This window comes from Hylobates moloch, unplaced genomic scaffold (genome assembly GCF_009828535.3).
Source record: "Hylobates moloch isolate HMO894 unplaced genomic scaffold, HMol_V3 SCAFFOLD_3, whole genome shotgun sequence".
In the NCBI taxonomy this organism is placed as follows: Eukaryota; Metazoa; Chordata; class Mammalia; order Primates; family Hylobatidae; genus Hylobates; species Hylobates moloch.
The window spans coordinates 132915285-132933784 of record NW_026652278.1 but is presented as its reverse complement, the minus strand read 5'-3'; the positions used below and the strand labels follow the sequence as shown (position 1 = coordinate 132933784).

General features: G+C 34.6%; 1 protein-coding gene across 1 annotated transcript in view; it reads right to left on the bottom strand.

The window, feature by feature from the left end:
* IL15 (interleukin 15) overlaps positions 1-16507 on the bottom strand; it is a 134975-nt gene extending 118468 nt beyond the window's left edge. The window contains exon 1 of the mRNA XM_032172034.2: positions 16456-16507. The gene's annotated coding sequence lies outside the window, so the exon portion shown is untranslated. The remainder of the gene's footprint in view (positions 1-16455) is intronic.
* Positions 16508-18500: the final 1993 nt, after the last annotated feature.

Genomic DNA, 18500 nt, shown 5'->3' with positions numbered 1-18500 from the left:
TGAAAAAATTTGATCCTAGGGTTTCCTTTGTAGTAAGTTTTTAAATTAAGAATTCACTTTCTTTAACAGATACAAAACAACTGCAATTATCAATTTCCTTTTTTTGTTTTTGAGATGGAGTCTCACTCTACTACCCAGGCTGGAGTACAGTGGTGCAATCTTGGCTCACTGCAAACTCCACCTCCCAGGTTCAAGCAATTCTTCTGTTTAGCCACCTGAGTAGCTGGGATTACAGGCATGCACCACTATGCCCGGCTAATTTTTGTATTTTTAGTAGAGACGGAGTTTCATCATGTTGGCCAGGCTGGTCTCGAACTCCTGATCTCAGGTGATCGCCTGCCTTGTTCTCCCAAAGTACTGGGATTACAGGCATGAGTCACCATGCCCATCTCCTTGTGCTGATTTTAGAAAGTTGTTTCTTTCCAAAGAACTTGCTTTTATTTAAATTGTCAACTTTTGACATAAAGTTATCCTTAATAGTCCTTTATTACCTTATAATATCTTCATAATTATTAGTATGTTTCTTTATAAAATTCTTGATTAATGGTTTCACGTCCTTTTTCTTCACTGGGCTTGCCACAGATTTAACAATATTATTACTATATTCAATAAACCAATCTTTGATTTTGTTGATGCTCTATTAGTTTTTTAATCTTATGTTTTATATTTCATTTATGTGTGATTTAATTCTTATTTCTTTTGTTCTCCTCACTTTCTGTGTAATTTGCTCTCTCTCTCCACCTTCTTAAGATGGTAACAATAGATCATGGATTTTATACCTTTTCTTTTTTGTGTCATAGCCGCATAGTGATATAATGTTCCTCTAAGGACTCTTTCTTTGTTGCATCCCACACAGTTTGATATGCATTACTTTCATTATCTTTTCATTGAATCTGTGTTCTAATTTTCTTTGTGATTTTTTTTCTTTGACCTAGGGGCTGCATAATTTTCAAATATCTTGAGATTTCTTAGACATGTTATTGTTCTTAATCCCTAACTTATTATTGTTATATCAGTGAACATACTATGTATCTTCTTAATACTTCTAAACTTATTGATATATGCTTTATGGTTCAGTATGTGATCTGCTCTATTTGTCTACAAAGATGCTCATCAAAAAATTCTTTATCTTTTTATTATTTTTTTTTTATTTTTAGCATTTACACTTGACCTATAATCCATATCTCCAGTGAAATTTCCTATCGGTGGCATGGTAGGATAATGGCTCTCTAAAGATGTCTATGTCTCTTGGAGCTGCTTCTGCCTCTCTCTGCCCTGTCAAGGATGAAATTAGCCTTAGGGCTCTTGTTTCCTAGGGAGGATTGGTATCTTTTTACATGTGGTTCATTACACTGCTCTGTGGTCTCAGTTAGGCTTAAATAATAAAGCTGTGATTTTTGTCAGTTATCCAACTTCTCATTCTTCTGATGAAGATGATGCTCTTATGGAAATTTTTACATCCTAATAAGATGAAGAAAGATTACATTTAAGATTTAATTCATGCATTTGATTGTATTTTCTATCAACATCCAGAACTAATCAGAACCTTAGCCCACCACAATACTCACAAGACTTTTAGAATGATTTCACTTTTTTCTCTTCTCCATCATTGCTAACTCCCATGATCTGTTGAAAATATTGGGAAATTTCTATGCCTGTATTGTTTTTAAGAATCAAGGCTTGACAATTTCCTGAAGCATTGTAGTCATACTGTCAACCATTCTTTGGGCTTTAATATAAATTTTACTAGTTTCTTTGTTCTACACTCTTGTATATTTTATTTCCTTTCAGTTAGATACACTTTTATTAAGCTATGCTTTCAAAAATGTTTTCAGGTAGTAACATTTTTAAAAATGTATTTATTCCCCCCTTTTCAATATAATTTTGACTTTGTATATGTTAGATTTATAATTATTTTCCCTAGTGGATTTTAAAATATAATCAAAGACATATAAGTGTACAATGTGAATCACATCCAAAGAACATGCTTATGTTAGAGTACTTTTCTAAGAAAGTGCTAACAAATATTGAACCCTCATAAAATTTTTATCATCTCTAAACAACTTGACAAAATAGTAATTTTTCCATAAACACTTATTGAAGTTTTTCTATGAGTCTGAGACACTGCACAGCACTAAGATTCCAAGATGCAGAGATGATATCTGCCCTCAATTTGTTTGGAAAGAAATAAATGGTTACAATATAGATTTTAAAATGTCTTAATAAATTCAGAATGCAGTGCTTAACAAGTAGAAGACATGGCAAAACCAGTCTGGCTCAACATCCTTGGAGGGGCCTTCGTACATGAGTCTTGAAATAAATTATACTTAGTTTCACAAAAAAGAAAATGTGGAGGAACTTATTCCATGCAGTGGGAACAGCAGTTCAAATACCCAGAAGCTAAACAGAACACAACAGGTTTTGAGAACTGCCACTGCAGCATTTCATGCAGTGTGTGGCATATACTGTAGGGCATAGATTCAGAAGGAATTTTAGACCCAGATGCCTTTGGAGGCTCAACCATTGTAAGATGGCCAAATCACACATATATGTGTGTGTGTGTGTGTGTGTGTATGTGTGTACACATATATAATATGTATATTTTATATATATATTTAAGAAGGCATGCCCTGCTAGAAACTATTTTGAAATACTTAAATAGCTAAAAATGATCACAACATTAAGACATATCTGTGAGCCAAATTTAACCACAGGCCGTGAATTTTGCAGTACATGGTCTAGCTAATAAACATTGTGAAACACTGTGTCAGAATCTTGCCGTTGAACCATATGACAATGGACTTCTCTGACCTTCGTGTTCTCACCTGGAGCCACTTTTTAAGTTATAACTCTTAAAAAGGATGAAATTACAAAAATATTAAAAATATAAACTGAAGATAGATTATGTCATTGAGGATACAGGGAGCAACCAAAAACAATAATCATGACGATCAAAACTCGCGACACATTTACTTTGTTTTCCATAACATTTTGATGGCATTTATTTTATTTTATCTGATATCATACTATTTTCATGCTGCCATCTCTCCTACCAGAGTTTAAGACTTGTAGGGCAAAATCTTTGGTATTTTTGATCCAGAGATGTCCCACAGCATTTCACTAATGTTGCACAAATAGTATGTAATTACAAATAATGGTCAAAGTTAATATTAGATTTTAAAAAGAGAAAAATTTAGTTTTTGAAGACAAAACTGCATGCCTCAATAAATAATCTTAGGAAAACTGAATTTCAGAAAATAATCTTTAAACAAACAAAGCTAAACTATAATAAATAAGAGTAATAAACAAGAAAAGAAATGATAAACAAGAAAGAGCAAAAAATGTTTTATTTTCCTCATGGTCAAATACACTGAAATTGCAAGAAACAATTTTCCTTTAATATAAAAGATGTTGACATTTTCTGCTCCCTGGTTAGGATATATAACAACATGTTCTCTAAATTATATTATCTTTTGCCATTGATATAGTCCAGTTTCAATGTATAAATACAACGGAAATATAGTACTAAGGCACGCCTGTTTTCTGGGTACTTTTAGATGAGCTTTCTCTGTGCTCCCACAATGCTTTGTTTTTACCATTGTTATAGGATTAGTTGTGTGTAATTGTGGTTAGCTCTTTATATTTTTTTTTCTCTGCTATAAGATTAGGAATTCCACTTGGGCAGAAATAGTATCTTATTCATTTTTATAACTAAGACTGTGCACAGCACTTGGCATATTGGTAGTGTAACTCGTAGTAATACAAATATGTGTGAAATCTCCATATCAGATTCGATTTTTGATTGTGTTGCTCTGGGGCTTCCAACCTATTACAGGAGCAATAACGCTCATTGTTTCTGGGAGAAAGGCAGACAGTTGATAGAACAATAAAATCATGTCTCAGCTTCGACTGGTAGATTAGATTCTTGTGTCCCAAACAAGACAATAATCTTTAAAGACATTTTGGTCAGACCACAGGAGACGTTTTAAATTCTGCCAATTCTTAATACATGCCACACTCAAATTCAGCATTTAACTATCAGGCAAAGGTAGAAGATTACAGTCTCAGCCAACATCTAACTGCAGCCAAATGAGACTGAGTGAGAACTCTGCTCAATCCTTCCCATAATCCCTACCAATAAAGCCTGAGAAAAGCAAAACACTTGGGTTTTTTTTCACACCAATAATTTGGGTAATTTGTTACGCCTCAAAAGGAACTATAATTAATTATAATTATATACATATAATTAGGATTATAATCTTAGGAAAATTGGGAATATATAATGGGAATTAACTAGTTAATCTTTTATTTAGGAGCTCTTCAAACATGTTTGTTAGTGAAATAATAGTATCATTTTCTGTTCTTGATTTGTTCTAATCTTAAAGTATTGCCTAGTATTTTCTTTCTATTTGAAAACTCCAGTTGGTTTTAATATAGTACTTATGCATAAAGACTTCTGCATTAGTTTTTATTGCTATGCAGAAGTTTGCCATAAATTTAGCAGCTTAAAACAACATGAATTTATTATCTCACCATTTCAGTAGGTTAGGAGTTCTGCTTAGATGCCTGAGTCCTCCATTTAGTGGCTCAGGTGGCAAGAGACAAGATGTTGGCTTGGCTTAGTTCTTGTCTGGAAGTTCCAAGGAAAATCCAGTTCCAAACTCATTTTGGTTGTTGGGAGAACGTAGTTCCTGGTGATTACAGGACTGAGATCTCCTTTTTCTTGCTGGCTGTTGACGAGGGGGCCATTCCTAGCTCCTAGAGGCTGTTTGCCACTCCCCGCACCATGTCACCCTCTCCACAACTTGCTGGTGGCTTCTTCCATGCCAGCAGGAGTATGTCTCTATTTCAAAGTTCTGACTCCCCTTGTCTCTGTCCTCTGTACTCAGATTTAAGGGGCTCTTGTGATTAGACTAAGCCCAGTTGGATAACATTCCTTTCTCAAAGTCAAGTATACCACCTGACATAACTGATCATAGCAGTAAAATATTTATACTCTAGGAAATTATGGCAGGTGTGTATGTAAGGGGCCTGAGATCTTGGGGCCATCTTAAAATTACTTACTTTAAGACTATTATGTTCTCAAATTTAAATGACAGTTTGGCTAGGTATAAAATTCTAGATACACAATTATTTTTATTTAATATCTTTAACATATTATTCCATTATCTTTCTACTACTAGTATTGCTGGAAAAATTTGATGCAAATCTGATTATGCAGTATGGTTAGTCTGTTCTTGAAGCCTTTAGAATTTATCTTTAACTTTCTGCAATGTCACTCTAATGTGCACAGGTCTGGAGTTTTACTTGCCTCTCTTGTCTGATATTTCTACTGTTTAGGAACCTTTTCAATTAGTCTCTTATCTTTAACTTTACGGAAATTATTTCAACTATTTCTTCAATTACTTCCTCTTTTCATTTTTTTTTTCCTCTGGAATTTCTATCTCCTGGATATTCCAATTTCTATTTCTATTCTCCATATCCTTATACTTAAAAAAACTTTTAAATATATTATTAGCTGGTGCTTTCTTGAAGAATTCCTTGGTTTGATGTTTAATACAGTAATTTCTTTGTCTTTTTTTAAATCTATCTGACTATTTATTCAAATTACTGTGGTCTTTATTTGAAAAAATTTTTTATTGCTTACCTTTCTCGTTTTTTTCTATTTTTAAAAGTAATTTTAATTCTTTTTTCATATTGTTAATTTTTTCCTTTATACCCTTAGTGAAAATTATCAATATTATTATACAATTTTAGTCAATCTATTCCAAGATTTCTTTTTTACACAGCATATGTTGCCCAGTTTGTTTTCTTCCTTTTGATGTAGTTGTACTTGTTAGGTTTCTAGATTTAGCCTGTGAGCTTAGTGTGTGTTTGTGTGCGCGCATGTGTGCACATTTGTGATCTTCTACTTTGGTAATATAACTGGGTAGTTGCCAGAATTGAGCCCTGGTCTGTGTCAGTCCTGTGGTTTTAAGGAAAAGGTAAGAGGGAAAGCATACCACCTGCACAAAAGAACTGGAAGCCTTCTAGACCTCTCCCACTTGCTGCTACCCCAAAATGAAACTGCCCTTATCAAGGCTTTATTTTTATACCTTTAGAAAGAAACAGAATGGACAAGCAGAATTCTCTTTGTTTATAATCCGCCATCTCTGCATGCTCATAATGGAAGGGTGTAGAGGGGTTCATTTGCCATCTCAATTATTTCTGCACTGGTCTAAACCCATATTTTAAAAAGTTATTATACTTCTTTCATTATCAATAGGCAACCTAAAAATAGAAAACCTATTTCTTTGGTTTGCATTACTACTCCTAAATGAAACTGACTTAGATGGAAGCAATAGTAATTAAACTCATACTCATATTCAAAGGAGTCATGTTAGTCTTCAAAATGCTACAAATTGATCATATTAGTCATTTTTATTTATATCGTAACAAATTTTATGAAGATATTAGTAATACTCTTAATATCTTTAGATGAAACCATTATATTGATAGGATGCTGTTACCTATAACTGACAGAATAACCATCTAGAAATGCCTTAAGCAAAAGGACCTTTATTATGTGACACATATCTGGACATTTAGTACAGGGGAGTGCCAGGTCTGCAGTATAATAATGTAATTGTCTTGATCACTTTGGGCCATAACAAAGCACCATAGACTAAGTGCCTTATATACGTAACGTAAATTTATTTCTTACAGTTCTGGAGGCTGGAAATCCAAGATCAGGGAACTATTGAAATAGCATCATTGAGTTCTAGTGAGGATCCTCTTCCAGGTTGTAGACTTCATTGTATTTTCACATGATAGAATCAGAGCTAGCTAGTTCTATGGCTTCTTCTTATAAGAGCTTCAATCCCATTCATAGGAGTCTAGTTACTTCCCAAAAGCCCCACCTAAAATACTATCACATTGAAATTAAGCTTTCAACAAGTAAACTTTGTGGGGAGAAAAACATTCATTATGTAACAGTAATCAAGGACTTCAAGTTTTTCATTTTTGTACTTTGCCCTGCTCATTGATTTGAATTTTAGTCTCAGCCTTGCCTGCCCATACCTACAGGGTGACTGTCGCCACTCGAGGCATCATGTCTCTACATGGCAGCATCCAAAGACAGAAAGATGTAGTTTTTGAACTGCTCGTGTGTGTTTCTTTTTGTCAGGAAGAAAAGCTTTCCAGAATTTCCCTGATTCTTCTGGCAAGGACCAAGTAATATCCCCAAATTCAACAAAAACAACTAAAGCAACTTTCTAAAATTTTCTCGGATATTTACTTTCTGTTGCAGAAAGCAGGCTTTTCCAGCCAAGAAGATGAAGATATGGGACCAGAGTAGGATACAGATGACTTTTGGTTTGGAAACCAGCAGCGTTTGCCAAGCAAAGTATTAGAAAGACAATATAGGCATATAAAGATTATTATCCTCATTTTAGAGGTGAGAAATTAAGACATGCACTTACTGCACTGAAATGCCATGACTATTAAAAATAAAGTACCTTTCAGGCACTGAGCAAAATATTAGGTTAGATAGCTCCCAGTGGGCCTCTCATGGCCATTTATTACTTTAGTGAGACTATGTAGTGATTTGGATCCATCTCTCAGTGTCAGGCTCCTATTAATGGAACACTCAAAACTGATATATTGATTCTGTTACCCTGTTTATCAATGTATAAAGTGTAATATAATTTTCATATGAAATGAAGTCACTGTACTTATAAGACAAGTGCCTTTTTTTCTCAATTAGTAGACTTAAAAGGGGGAAACAAAACTGAATTGGAAAATTGTTTTTTAAGCATAGAATCAACAAAGGAGTCTAGTTGATGAATCAAATGAATAGGATCAACTCAATACTGGGATCAGGTAACTTAAAGCCTGTTAACTAATGCTTCTCCAACTCTGGAGAGTGCTTGGATAGGCACTAACAATGTTTAACTCTCATGCTTCTTTAAAAATTTGGCTCCCAACTCTCACTCACAGGCCTTCAGAGCTACAGACACTTGAACAGTTATTTACAGATGTTTTTCAGTGAGATTAAAGTATTATTTGCAATAAATATTTACTTTAAAATAGTAACTGTAATACTTTAGACAAGGTAGTATGGCAAATGCATTCTCAAAGTGTTCATTTAAAGAAAATGAGATGATGTCACCAAGATGATGGAATGAGAAGATAACCTGTTCATAGCCCTCCATAACAAGAATTCTGCACCCATCCATGGTCAAACTTCTCTCTGCTGGAGCCTCAGGATTTAGAAGGGAGTTTACAAAAACCCCAGTTGAGCCCAAGAACTTGGAAGGCCCTTTTGAGAGAGCAGATCCTGAGAGGGCCCAGTCTCATCTCTCGCCGTTCTCACTAGAATCAGGGAACTTTTTCAGCTATGCTGAGATCTGTTGGGAGATGTGTCCCTGTCTAAGTCAATGAAATAAGCACTGCAGCCTCTTTTTTACAATAGATCCCTTGGGGCCTGGTTTCAACTCCAAACCTTCTCATTATAGCAGGGAGGGACACATCCCACCTGTGCATAGGCCTGCTGGGAGGCACTCCTGTCTGAGCCACTGGGATAGTCTTCTGGACTTAAGCTTCTCACCAGTACTCTCACATAGCACGAGTATCCTTTTTGGGTCTTCCCTAGGTATGTCTGGGCTGAAAAGCCGTGTCTACCTCAGAGTCCCCATGTGACTTGTGGCAAGCCTGGGCTTAGAGCATTTTCTAGTGCTGTGATAACTGCAGTGGTCACAGGATCACGGGACTCAACAGTCAAACTGGAGGGCCTCCAGGGATTGTTATGAGGTGCTATAAGCATGTTACCTTCTTTGGCTTTCAGCAAAAAGCCAGGCTGAAAAACACTAAAATAAATACCTAATCCCTCAGTGCACATATATCATTGCACATCCATAAGCATCAGGAATATTCAGTGAAATATGAGTCACCAAATATGACTCACCAAAAAATAAGATTGAGAGACCAGTCCTAAAGTGATGGAGACATGTGATCTCTTACACAAAGAATTCAAAATAGTGGTTTTTAAGGAAGTTCAATGAACTTCAAGAAAACAGAGAATTAATTCAGAAATTTATTGGATAAATTTAACAGAAAAATAGAAATAATTTCTTAGAAATCAAACAAATCCTGGAGCAGAAAAATAGAATTAATGAAATGAAAAATGCAATAAAGAGCATCAACAGCAGAATTGATGAAACAGAAGAATGAATTAGTGAGATCAAAGACACAATATTTTTAAATGGACACTCAGAGGAGAAAAAAGAAAAAGCAACAAAGAAAGCTTACAGGATATTTGTGGCAACATCAAAAGGGCAAATATTTAGGTTATTACAGTAAAAGAAGAAACTGAAAGACAAAGGGATAAAAAGTTTATTCAAAGAAATAATAACAGAAAACATTTCAAACCCGAAGAAAAATATAAATATTCAGGTAGAGGAAAGTTAGAGGTCACCAATCAGATTCAACTCAAATAAGAATACCTCAAGACATATTATAATAAAACTCTCAAAGTTCAAAGACAAAAGAGCATCCTGAGCGCAGTGAGAGAAAAGTAACAAATACTATCTAAGGGAGATCCCATATGCCTGACAACAGAATTCTCAGCAAAAACCTTACAGGACAGGAGAGAGTAGGGCAATATTAGAGTGCTGCAGGAAGAAACCTGCCAACCAAGAATACTCTTTCTTGCAAAGCTATCTTTCATAAATGAGGGCAAGATAAAAGTGCTCACAGACAAACAAAAGCTGAGAAATTTTATTGTAACCAGACTTGTCCTACAAGAAATGTTACAGGGAGTTCTACAAATCAAAGAAGAGGACACTACCATGATTGTTACACTAACCTTGTAATTGAAGTGTGTAAAACACTTACATCTATATTAAGAAGACTAAAAGTATTAAAAAATAATAGCTGCAACGATTTGTTAAGCAATCAGAAATATTATAAAAATGCAAATTATGGCATCCAAAATTCAAAATGTGGAATAAGAAAGGTGTTAATACATAAAAAAATTATTTGTTTATCTTTCTCTTTTTTTGTAATATATTTTCATGTCAGTTTTAAATACCTTGCTATAATGAAGTGTTTTTGTATACCTCATGGTACGACAAAGCAAAAATCTATAATAGACACAGTAAAAACAAAAAGCAACAACTTAAAATAGACTACCAGAGAAAATCACTTAACCACAAAGGACTATGGTAAAAAAGGAAGAAGGAGGAAAGGAGTCACAAAACAACTAAAAAACAAGTAACCAAAATGGCAGTAGTAAGTCTTTACCTATCAATAATATTGTTGAATGCAAATGGGCTACATTCTTTCATTAACAAACAGAGTGGCTGAATAGATTAAAAAGCAAGACCCAACTATATACTGCCTACAAGAAACTTACTTCACCTATAAAAACACACATAAACTAAAAGTGAAAGTATGGGAAAAGATATCTTACACAAATGGAAGCCAAAAATAGCAGGAATATTCATACTTATATGAAATAGACTATAAGTCACAAGCTGTAAAAGAAGACACAGAAGGTCATTATATAATAATAACAGAGTCATTTCAGCAAAAGGATATAAGAGTAGTAAATATATAAGCACCCAATACCAAAGCACCCAAATACATAAAGCAAATATTAATAGTTCTAAAAGAAAATATAGATTACAATAAAATAACAGTAGAAGACTTTAACACCCACTTTCAGCAATGGACTGATCTATGCATAAAATCAACAAAGAAACATTGAAGTTAAACTATGCTAGACCAACTAGACCTAACACTTACAGACCATTTCATCCAACTGCTGCAGAATACACATTTTTCTAATCAGCATATGAAACATAGTCAAAGGTAAAACATATACTAGGCAACAAAACAAGACTCAACAAATTCAAAAAAGTTGAAATAATATCAGATATCTTTAGTTACCACAATAGAATAAAACTAGAAATCAATAACAAGAGAAACTTTGAAAACTGTACAAATACATGGGAAATTTAAAAACATGCTCCAAATGGCCAATAGATCAGTTAAGAAAGTAAGAAAATAAAATTAAACATTTTGCTCAAACAAATGAATATAGAAACACAACATCTATAGGATACAGCAAAAAGAATACTAAGGGGAAAAATTATAGTAATGAACATCTACATCAAAAAAGGAAAGACTTCAAGCAAACAACCTAACAATGCACCTCAAAGAATTAGAAAAGCAAGAATAAATCAAACTTAAAATTAATAGAAGGAAAAAATAAAGATTAGAGAAGAAATAATTAAAATTAAGACTAAAAAATTATAAAACGTCAATGAAACAAAAAGTTGATTTTTTGAAAGGATTAACAAAATTGTCAAAGCTTTAGCTAGACTAACAAAAAAAATAGAGAAAACCCAAATAAATAAAATCAGGGGTGAAAAGGAAACATTACTATAGAATGACACCACAGAAATACAAAGGATCTTTTTAGTATTTATGCTATACCACAACAGATTGTAAAACCTAGAATAAATGAATTAATTTCTAGGTAAATACAACCTACCAAGATTGAATGATGAAGAAATAGAAAAACTGAACAGAAAAATAGTGAGTACAAGTAATTCAATTTTAAAAATGGGCAAAAGACCTAAATAGACACTACTCAAGATAAGACATACAATGGCCCACAGGTGTATGAGAAAATGCTCAACATCACTAATCATCAGATAAATTCAAATCAAAACCACGAGATATCATCTTACTGTAGTTCAAATGACTAGTATCAGAAAGATAACAAGTTGGCGAGTATGTGGAGAAATAGAAACCTTTGGTATGCTGTTGGTAGAAACATAAGTTAGTACAACCATGATAGAAAACCGTATGGTGGTTCCTCAAAAAATCAAACATAGAACTACCAAAGGATTCAGCAATCCCATAACTGAGTATATATCTAAAGTATGGTCATTTTCACAACATTGATTATACCCACCCATGAGCATTGGATGTGTTTCTATTTGTTTGTATTGTCTCTGATTTCTTTCAGCAGTGTTTTTTAGTTTTCCTTGTAGAGGTTTTCCATGTCCTTGGTTAGGTATATTTCTGAGTATTATAATATTTTTGTGGCCATTGTAAAAGGGAGTGAGTTAATTTGATTTGCAGGTTGGTTGCTGTTGGTGTATAGGAGAACTATTGATTTATGTACTTAATTTTGTATCCTGAAACTTTGCTTAATTCATTTACCAGTTCTAGGAGCTTTTTGGATGAGTCTTTAGAGTTTTCTAGGTACACGATCATATCATCAACAAACAGTGACAGTTTGACTTCCTCTTTTCTGATTTGGATGCCCTTTATTTTTTTCTCTTGTCTGATTGCTCTGGCTAGGACTTCCAGTACTATGTTGAACAAAAGTGGTGAGAGTTGGGAATCCTTGTCTTGTTCCAGTTCTCAGAGAGAATGCTTTCAACTTATTTCTGTTCAGTATAATGTTGGCTTGGGTTTGTTTTAGATGGCTTTTATTACCTTAAGGTATGTTCCTTCTATGCCAATTTTGTTGAGGGTTTTAATCATAAAGGGATGCTGGATTTTGTCAAATTATTTTTTTCCTGCATCTATTGAGACGATCATGTTTTTTTTTTTAATTGTTTATGTGGTGTATCATATTTATTGACTTACATATGTTAAATCACCCCTGCATCCCTGGTATGAAACCAACTTAATCATGGTGGGTTATCTTTTTGACATGCTTTTGGATTTGGTTTGCTAGTATTTTGCTGAGGATTTTTGCATCTATGTTCATCAGGGATATTGGTCTGTGGTTTTCTTTTTTTCTTATATTCTTCCATGGTTTTGGTATTAGGGTGATACTGGCTTCATAGAATTATTTCTGCTTATTTTAGGGACGATCTTCTATCTTTTGAAATAGTGTCAATAGGATTGGTGCCAATTCTTCTTTGAATATCTGATAGAATTCAGTTGTGAATCTGTCTAGTCTTGTACTTTTTTGTTGCCATTTTTTTTATTACCATTTCCTTCTTGGTGCTTGTTATTGGTCTATTCAGACATTGTGTATCTCCCTGGTTTAATCTAGCAAGGTTGTATATTTCCAGGAACATATCCATCTTCTCTAAGTTTTCTAGTTTATGTGCATAAAGGTGTTTGTAGTAGCCTTGAATGACCTTTAGTATTTCTGTGGCATCTGTTGTAATATCTCTCATTTCATTTCTAATTGAGCTTATTTGGATCTTCTCTCTACTTTTCTTGGTCTGTCTTGGAGAATGTTCCATGTGCTGATGAAGAGAATGTATATTCTGCAGGTTTTGGGTAGAAAGTTCTGTAAATATCTGTTAAGTCCATTTGTTGTAGGGCGTAGTTTAAGTCCATTGTTTCTTTGTTGACTTTCTGTCTTAATGACCTGTCTAGTGCTCTCAGTGGAGTATTAAAGTTCCCCACTATTATTGTGTTGTCATCTATCTCATTTCTTAGGTCTAGTAGTAATTGTTTTATAAATGTGGGAGCTCCAGTGTTAGGTGCATGTATATTTAGAATTGTGATATTTTTCTGTTGGACTAGTCCTTTTGTCATTATGTAATGTTCCTCTTTGTCTTTTTTAACTGCTGTTACTTTAAAGTTTCTTCTTTCTTACATAAGAATAGCTACTCCTGCTCTCTTTTGGTGTCCATTTGCATGGAATATTTTTTTCTACCCCTTTGTCTTAAGTTTATGTGAGTCCTTACGTGTTAGGTAAGTCTGCAGAAACTTGGTCAGTGAATTCTTATCCATTCTGCCATTCAGTGTCTTTTAAGTGGAGCATTTAGGCCATTTACATTCAATGTTAGTATTGAGATGTGAGGTACTATTCTATTCATCATACTATTTGTTGCCTGAATATCCTGTGTTTTTTCCATTGTTTTACTGTTACACAGGTCCTGTGAGATTCATGCTTGAAGGAGGTTCTATTTTGGTGTATTTCAAAAATTTGTTTCAAAATTTAGAACTCCTTTTATTAATAGTGTTCTTATAGTGCTGGCTTGGTAGTAGTGAATTCTTTCAGCATTTGTTTTTCTGAAAAATACTCTATCTTTCCTTCATTTATGAAGCTTAGTTTCCCTGGATACAAAATTCTTGGCTGATAATCTTTTTTTTTTTAAGGAAGCTAAAAATAGGACCCCAATCCCTTCTATCTTGTAGGGTTTCCTCTGAAAAATCTGTTGTTAATTTGATAGATTTTCCTTTATAGGTTACCTGATGCTTTTGCCTGACAGCTCTTAAAATTCTTTCCTTTATCTTGATTTTAGATGACCTGATGACTACATGCCTAGGCAATGATCTTTTTGTAATGAATTTCCAGGTGTTCTTCGAGCTTTTTGTATTTGGATGTCTAGATCTCTAGCAAGGCTGGGGAACTTTTCCCCAATTATTCCCTCAAATAGGTTTTCCAAACTTTTAGCTTTCTCTTCTTCCTTGGGAATACCAATTATTCTTAGGTATGGACATTTAATATCATCCCAAACTTCTTGGAAGCTTTTTTCATTTTTTAAATTCTTTTTTCCTTGTCTTTGATGGGTTGGGTTAATTCAAAAGCCTTGTCTTTGAGCTCGAAGTTCTTTATTCTGCTTGTTTGCTTCTATTGCTGAGACTTTCCAGTGCATTTTGCATTTCTCTTGTGGCAGTCCAGATCTCACTCACAACAGTTTCAGTACTGACTAAACAGTTAAGTTAAATATTAAAAGTCAGTGCCCTTATACAAAGGCTGGGATGTAACAAAAGTCCACCAAGACTTCTGCCTAGGCCTTTCCTGGACCTTAAACCATGACAAAATAAAAAAGGAATTCTTAACAGAACCCATTTAGGATTAAACAAGTTGTATTGTGGGTCTGAAGAAACTCCCCAGGCCTCCACAAACAAGTTTATTGGGGATCTAAAGGAACTGTTCAAACCTCTGTGATTTAGCAAGACACAAAATAAGGGTAATCAGCCCAGCATCTGAACCAATTTAAATTAAATAAATTTACTGAGGCTTCAGAGGAAGGTCTTCAGGATTCAGACCTTAGTTATAGATTAGGTTAATCACTTATGTCTTTAGATAAATGCACACTTACATGTAAACATATAGCTTAGAAGGTATGTAAGCTCTGGAAAACTTTGTAATTTTAGGTTGGTCTGGCAATAATTTCCAGGCTTTCTCCCTGTAACCAGTTATAAAAATAAAAACTGTCTTCCTCCGCAGTTCATCCGCATCTTGATATTGGGCCACAAGAAAGAGCAGCCAAGCCATCAGTTTGGTCCAGGAACACTATGAGTGTGTCCTTGATTTCCAGAAGTCGTGATTGTTTTTTATTTATGCTCTCTATTTCACTGAAGAGTTCTCCTTTCATATCTTGTATCATGTTTTTTATTTCTTTAAGTTGGACTTCACCTTTCTCTGATGTCTCCTTGATTAGCTTAATAATCAACCATTTGAATTCTTCTGGCAATTCAGAAATTTCATCTTGGTTTGGATCCATTGTGGTAAGCTGGTATGATCTTTTGGGGGAAGAAGAACCACATTTTGTCATATTACCAGAATTGTTTTTCTGGTTTGTTCTTATTTGGGTAGATTATGTCTGAGTGAAGATCTGGGATTCAAGGGCTGCTGTTTAGATTCTTTTGTCCCACGGGGTGCTCCCTTGATGTATTCTTCTACCCCTTCTCCTAGGACTGGGGCATCCTGAGAGCCAAACTATAGTGATTGTTTTTGCTCTTTTGTGCCTGGCCAACCAGCGGAGCTCCTGGGCACTGGGCTGGTACTGGAGAGTGTCTGCAAAGAGTCCTGTGATGTGATCCATCTTTAGGTATTGAAGCTGTAGATCCCAGCACCTGCTCCAGTGGAAGTGGCAGAGGAGTGAAGTAGACTCTGTGAGGGTCCTTGGTTGTGTTTTTGTTTAGTGCACTGGTTTTGTGTTGTTGGCCTTCAGCCAGGAGGTGGTGCTTTCAGAATGCATCAGCTTTATATCAGGTCCTATAGGGAGGATGCAAACTTGTCCTAAGGACACCAGGTTAAGTATTCAGGTTTCTCAGGTGTTGGGCGAGGCCATAGAGCTCTCAAGAGATTATGACCTTTGTCTTCAGCTACCAGGATGGGTAGAGAAAGACCATCAGTTGGGGCAGGGATAAGCATTTGTGAGCTCAGCCTCTCCTTGGGCAAGGCTTGCTGTGGCTACTGTGGGGAATGGAGGTGTAGTTCCCAGTTTAATGCAGTTACATTCCCAGGTGGATTATGGCTGCCTCTGCTGAGTCATACAGGTCGCCAGTGAAGTGGGAGAAAGCTGGCAGTCACAGGCCTTACTCTATTCCCACACAGCCTGCAGTCCTAAAGGCTGGTCTCACTTTCGCCATGCCCCCTTCCCCCAATAACACTGAGTCTATTTCCGAGCAGCCAGTGACCAGGGCTTAGAACCTGCCCCAGACCACGAGACTCCCCATTAAGAAAGCAAGTAGACTCACAATTTTTCAGCATCTCAGGAAGCTTGCAGAGGTGATCCAGTTCCTTCAAAGGGCCTGTGGATTCTTTTGGCTTTCCTGGTATGTTCCTGCCGTAGTTACTGGGGCAAAAGTTCATGATGTGAGTCTCCACATGCTGCTCTATCCATCTGAGTTGAAGCTGCAAGCTAGTCCTGCTTCCTATCTGCCATCTTACCTAGAAGAGAAGATTTTGAATGTTCAGACTATAAAGAAATAATAAATGCTTGAGGTGATGGATATGCTCATTATTCCCAATGTGATCATTACACAATGTTTACATGTATTGAAACATCACATTGTACCCCATAAGTATGTACAAATATCATGAGTCAATTAAGATAAAAGAAAGAAGGAAAGAAATAAAAAAAAGACAGAAGAAAGAAAGAGAAAGAAAGAAAGAAAGAGAGAAAGAAGAAAGAAAGAAAGAAAGAAAGAAAGAAAGAAAGAAAGAAAGAAAGAAAGAAAGAGAAAGAAAGAAGAGAAAGAAAGAGAAAGAAGAAAGAAAAGAGAGAGAATTGGTGGATCACAATATAGACGCATGGATAACTTTAGAAAACAGCTGACAAATTGATTCCCAAATTGGGTGTCTTTTCTATTCTCTCACCAGTGATATACAATGTTTCCAGTAATCTACATTCTCATCAAGACTTGACATGGTCAGTCTTTTTTTATTTGTTCGTTTTATTACCTTACTGCATTGGCTAAAATAATCTATTCAATATTGAATAAAAGTGAGTTCTCTTGCCTTGTTCCAGAAATGATGATTATACTGTTCAATATGTCACCATTAAGCACAATTCTAGCTATATGTTATTTTCTTTGTAAAATCGAGAAAGTTCTATTACCAGTTTGTTGAGAGTTTGTTAATCAAACTTGAATTTTATTAAATGCTTTTTCTGCACTTATTGAGACAAACATTTAGCTTTTCCCCTTTATTCAGTTAATGTGATAGTGAATTATATTGATTAGTTTTTGTATGTTAAGGCAAACACACAATTTTTTAGATAATCGCTTCCCAATAAAACCCATGAAGTATTGTCCTTGCACTTACTACCTACTAAAAAGGTATGAAGCAGTGTACAAACTACTTTAATTGGCATTAGAAAGAACGAAATAGGTATATTTTATAATTTCCCCAATTAGATTTTTAATTCCTTGATGTAATAATGAAAAAAATACTTGAACTGCAGATTTGTAGTAATACATTGTCATGGCTCTGCTAATTTTCGGTTGTTTTATTTTGGACAAGTCAATGAATGTCTTTACATTTATTTTTATTAATCTGTAAGTTGAGGGAAGTAAAGGCATGAATTCCAAATTCTCACATAGTTCAAGATTATTGTGATGTTTGTAATCCTTAAATTCTACAATAAATTAAACTGAGATTTTTGTGTATTAAACAACAATAACAATAACTTGTTTCCTGTGAATTTATGAAATACAGCTGCTCTTTCCCAAGTGATCCTGACAGTACTTCTGTGTGGTATTATTAGAATTATGTATTAGACATTTCTGCTTAATGAATTTTCATTGGCATATCTGAAATTATGTGAAGATGAATGTCTCATTTATATTTCAATTTGATGCCTCTAATTAATTTTTACTCTATATTGCTATATATATATTTGTTGAATGTTTAATTTGTTGGCAGAAATTGCTAAAACATCTGGAGTCACATTAAAAACTGGATCCCGAAGTACTTGGGACATCATATCAAATCAATTTAAATACTTTTTGGAGAAAGTCTGTCTCTTTATTTAATAGATAATGTCCTTGATTTTGTATTTGAAGTCTTTATAAAGTAATAATTGGGAACACATATTCCAGCCAAACAGCTGGGGCAAAATCCCTTTCTTTGCTATTTATTAGCTGTCTAACCTTAGGGATGTTGCTCTACTTCCCTTTATTTTTCTTTAAGATGAGGATAACACCACCTCATTTTCTAGGAGTGTTTTTGAGATTTAGATGACGGGAGAGGCTTTACCTGGTGTATTACTCAGGGTCTTTGAGGGAAACTAAACTAGTAT